General features: G+C 43.9%; 1 pseudogene; it reads left to right on the forward strand.

The window, feature by feature from the left end:
* The first annotated feature begins 1,735 nt into the window (after window positions 1-1,735).
* Window positions 1,736-2,642, forward strand: LOC148041481 (F-box/LRR-repeat protein At1g67190 pseudogene; annotated as a pseudogene).
* Window positions 2,643-5,314: the final 2,672 nt, after the last annotated feature.

Raw genomic sequence — 5,314 nt, forward strand, 5'->3', positions numbered from 1 at the left:
GGCTGGAATTATATATCTCAAAGCTCCCAATCCGAGAGACACAGCTTGCTCTCAATCCTCTCTGCTAGAGAAGCATCCAGTTTCAAACATCTCTGTGCCCTCCCTCAACACCAGGAGACCAGATCCTAGTATGACTGGCTCTGAATGTGAACAATCTACACACAGGGGAATCTCTCATCAATTACATTGTACCATTGAAACAGGCGGTGAAAGCTTTGCAAGGGATAATAGTTATTTTCTCCATCGAGCAAGTCCTCAGAAAAGCCCGAGTAAGACCAGAGCATCTCCATCACGATTTTCTATTGATGATGCCCTAGAAGTAGCTAGACAAGTCTCAATAGAGGTTGAACAGGAGATGGTAAGTTATTAAAAATATTCATCAGGCAAAGGAACTAATAGGAACTCTTCTCTGACTTGTAGAGCCAGTGACAGTGACAGAGATGGACCTCCTTATGTTAAAGTTGAGAGATGTGCAGATCCAGTTTCCTCTGAAGCACATGCAAGTGTTCTCTCTTCACGCAATGCTGGCCATGAGAATCCCCAAAACAACCCTCTCTTAATGAGAGAACTTTGTAAACAACAAGCTAAAAGTACTGGTGGAAGTATTGTTTCTTGTGGAGAAGAGGCTCCATTAAAACCTTGTCACAAAGAGCAAGTATTATATAACTTCAGAGGAGGATGCTTTAACTCCTCCAATTTTCAAGAGTGTCACTCCCACTATTGATAAGCATCCAATCCCTCCCATGCAGCCCACACAGTCTCCAGATTCTATCAAATGAGGAGTGAGAGCTCCACTGCCAATCAATGGTCAATGCTTTGCCGCTCCATGTAATTTTGTCAAGGATAGGAGGAAATGCAAGCCTTGAGGGGTCTTGACTATGGATGCAGGCATGGAGGCGCAAAGCTCTGCTGAATCTGAAAAAGAGATCCAAATCTCAGTACGCAGATGCCATTTCCTGCTGTTGCTTCTGTGGAGTGGATGATTGATGAGAACAATTGCCAAGCCACTTCTCCTCAGAAAGTAGTAAAAAGTGGGGAACCATAACCTATTCCTCCACCAAAGGGGCTGCTGAGGCCATTTCACTTTTGAATGGCACAAAAGTAGGAAGATGTTGCATACAAGTACAGCCTGCAATCATGTCCAGTTCAAGTGACAGGTCTGGAGGCTAACTGTAATTCTTCCAAGCCTCAGGAGCCTGGTGCTAAAGAGGAAAATCATCGTCTTTGAAAATGGCCATCTTGAGGGTCCAGTTGATGCCTTTGCCACACTGTTGAAATCTGCTAAGCAGAAAAGCACGTCACCGTTGCATGTTGCAAAGATTGTTGCTGGGTGCTAGTGTTAATGGCACAGTGGTGCTTGTGCCTATTTCTACTTTGGCACCTCTGGATCTTGTACCAGATCTTTCCATTGTACTAGAGCACTGCTGCTACCAATAGACCGGAGCCTCCACCCTAATTTCCTTCCTTTCCGAGCTCAAGCAATGCCCTCACACCCAAAATGGCTCCACGCATGATCTGAGAGAGCTACTGCAGCTCAACAAACACCATGAGTGTGCTTCTTTTATGGTTGCTATCAATCAAGCTGCTCTGACAGACCTTAGATTTCAATCAAAAATTGCCTCAAGAAAGGTTACTCGGTGGTCAGCATTCGCAAACAAGAATCAGTCAATGTACACCCTAGGAGAAACACATTCTCTCAATGAAATGATCTGTGCCAAGCTTTGTTCATCAATCCCTTCTTCTTCATCATCATCAAGGAGGTCGCCGATGATGCAGTTATGCGCTCCTCCTCTTCCAAATTGATACCTATAGAGTCACTTCCTATGGATGTAGTGAAAATAATCCTGTCTCATGTGGCCTCTGCTCATGATGTTGTCTCTACATCTGCAACGTGCAGGAGATGGCGAGAGGTTGCAACATGCCACTTGAACAAATTGGTTTTTGCTTATTCAAACTGACCTGCCTTCAGGGACCTTACAGTGGGTCAATGTGAGATTCTTATGACAGAGACAATAATGCGGACAAAATGCTTGCATGAGCTGTCAATATTCATGGATAAGTCAAAAGAGTTTTCTGCAGCTCTGGTGATCTCATGGCTTATGCACACAAAGGATACGCTCAGATCTCTGACATTTATGAAACCAATCAAGCCAAAGGTGAACATACTGGAGAAATGTAGAGCACAGAAGCTGGAAACTTTGGTTTGGGGATTCGCACATGTACTAGCAGTTGATCCATCGATTCATAAGTTTCCTTCTCTTGTGTCACTTACTCTTACTGATCGGGCTGTTCTATCTACTCTGGACCTCAACCTACTACTTGATGTCTGTCCCAGGTTGGAATACCTATCTTTGGTTAACACTGACATCACATTCTCGAATGCACAATCTACCATTGAGTTGAGCAGTGCATCTTCGAAGACCTTGAATATCGAGGGACTGAATGTTGATAGTATCCTTTTGGAGTCAGATAAGCTGGAAGGCCTTGTTTTGAGAGATTCAACCTTTGAGCAGTTTGAGCTTGTGAGCAAGGGAAGTTTGCGACGCTTAAGAATCGAGGATGTGATGCATTTGTTCTCTGTTCGTTTAGACAACCCTCTACAATCTCGATCGATCCCTCGCCCGACAGCAAATTGTGCATAAGGTATGAGACTGCACCTAAGGATGCGGAAGCTTACTACAAGTCCGAAAGTGCTTGTGACTTGCACCTAGTAGATGGTACTATTGTTGAGATATCGAGCTCCACTCGTGATACGCCAGGGTGACCGTTGTATATTTATGTCACCGACTTGTCAGTTGCAGACGCGGTTGGTACACCGCCCATGAATAATAGCTACATGATAGCTATCCTTATCTACTCTAGTTCGTGGCTCAGTTAGTATGCCACCTTAGTTAGTTGAGTTTGGTTTGAGACCCATATATAGGGTTCTTCTATTTCTTTGTACTTGAGTTCTTTTGGCTTACACAACTAAGAAGAGGAAAACTGTTTTCAGCCTCCACCCTTGTGTGTCTTCCCCCATTGTGCAAGCAAGAAAGCTTCAAGTGAGACTCCTTCCTTCTCTCCCACAATCTTGACATGGTATCAGAGCCTTGTTCGTGGTAAGGAGCTCAAGAAAGCAAGCCAAGCTCGCGGTGGTCTGGTAAGAGGAGCAGTGTTGCTTTCATTTCCTGTTTTGGGAGCAGATCTCTGCAGGTAGCACAGCCGGAAATTGCAGGAGTGCATTGTCTCAGGTTGAGACGCCCTTCGCGGTGAAGCAAGAGGGCAGTATATGCTGCGGGAAAGGGCTTTAGCCCTTGGCGACCTTGTTTTTTTGATTTGAGGCCATTTCGGGGCCTGTTTTGCAGACGGAAGTTTTCTGCACGCACTCAAGAAAAGGCTCAGTTTTATGCTGTGCGACCACTGTTCTACAGGTCGGTGAAAAGTTACTGTAGAAATTGCATCGTATGCTTGTGCGCAGAGACATTGGGAGTTTCAGAATCATCCTTGGTTCCTGTTTATGCAAAATCGTCACTAGGAAGTGACTGTGTGGTCAAATACCACTTTCGCCAGTTTTGCAGATTTGCCCTTGTGAGGGTGAAGCTATGTTTTTTGCAGTGACAGAATTTCTTGCAGTATTCTGTAATGGCGTCTGATTCTCTTTCACAGATTGTCACTGAAAAGCTTGACAAGAACAACTTCCAGGCATGGAAGTTTAGAATGACGAATTTCCTTATGGGAAAAGGATATTGGGAATTTGTTGCAGGAAATGAAGAAGAACCAGTTCTTCCTGATGTTCCCAATCAACAACAAATGCAGGCATTCAAAGCATGGCATGAGAGAGCCAGGAAAGTTATGTACTGGCTGTCTATCAGCATTTCAGACTCTATGATTGTGCATATTCAGGATGCAAGTACGCCAAAGGAGGCATGGGATACTTTGTCAAAAATGTATAGCACAAATACGCAAGCCAGGAAAATGCAGCTCAAGCAAGAGTTGCATAATGTGCAAAGAGAAAGTATGAGCATCAACGACTACCACATGAAGGTGAAGAAGATTGCAGATGCACTTGCTTCCATTGGGTCGCCAGTGGAAGATGATGATTTAGTTTCCGTGACCTTGAATGGTCTAGGAAAGGATTATGCACAGTTTCGGACATCCATTTCAGTTCGTGAAAGATTTCCTGATTTTGAGGAGTTAATTGCTCTTCTAATTTCTGAGGAGCAGAGAAATGGTGGTGCATCTTCTTCAGGAGGAACTTCAAAAGAAGCTGTCTTCTACTCAAATGCTGGAAGAGGTAGAGGCAGAGGTAGAGGAGGCCGATTTGGAGGCCGTGGCAGAAATCAGAATATGCAGCAAACTCAAGAAAACCAGTCCTATGGAGGAGGACGTGGTAACTCTAGAGGCAGGGAGAGCCAAAGAGGTCGTGGTGGATGGCAAAGAGGCCAAAATGCAAACAGTAATGTTGAATGCTACTACTGTGGTAAAATGGGTCATATGGCTAAAGACTGCTATAAAAAGCAGAATGACATCATGAATGGAAAACTGCAACAAGGAAATTATGCATCCTCTAGTAGACAGGGTGATGACAGAAATGAGCATTTGTTCATGCTGCAGCACATGAACAATTCTGTGACAAGTGCAGAAGAAAGCAATGATGTATGGTATGTTGACTCAGGTGCATCAAACCACATGACAGGTCATGCAGAATGGATGGAGGATGCAAGGAAAATGGAAAAACCAGGATTTGTGGAGACTGGTGATGATACTGCACATCCTATTGTGCAGATTGGAAAAATTCCCTTGTCTATGCAGGGTGGGAAAAAGAAATACCTGTCCGATGTATTTCATGTCCCGAATATCACCAAGAATCTGGTTTCAGTTGGTCAAATGGTTGAACAGGGCTTGCAGGTCAGATTTAATCCTCATGGATGCTTTGTTGAGGATATGAAAAATAAAGGTCGCTTGATAGCAAAAGGAAAGAAGAAGGGCAGAATGTTTACATTGGATGCAGACATGTCTGAATTGAGTGCAGCAATGTTTGCACATGGGACCGGTGTAGTTGCAGATATTGATATCTGGCATAAACGCATTGGTCATGTTAATGTACAGCGACTTAAATCAATGCAGGCCCAAAATATTGTTGCAGGATTGCCCAAATTCAAGGTTGCAGAAATGCATAAGGTATGTGAAGCCTGTCAGTTTGGAAAACAGGCAAGGAAACCATTTCTTAGACATGTTCAAGAGAGTGAGAAGCCATTGGAATTAATTCACTCTGATGTGTGGACAACTAAAGCTGCATCTCTTGGAGGCTGTCATTATTTTGTCAGTTTTATTG

Source organism: Lygodium microphyllum, chromosome 1, assembly GCF_053477565.2.
Source record: "Lygodium microphyllum isolate KBCC chromosome 1, Lygodium_microphyllum_v1.1.10, whole genome shotgun sequence".
NCBI lineage: Eukaryota > Viridiplantae > Streptophyta > Polypodiopsida > Schizaeales > Lygodiaceae > Lygodium > Lygodium microphyllum.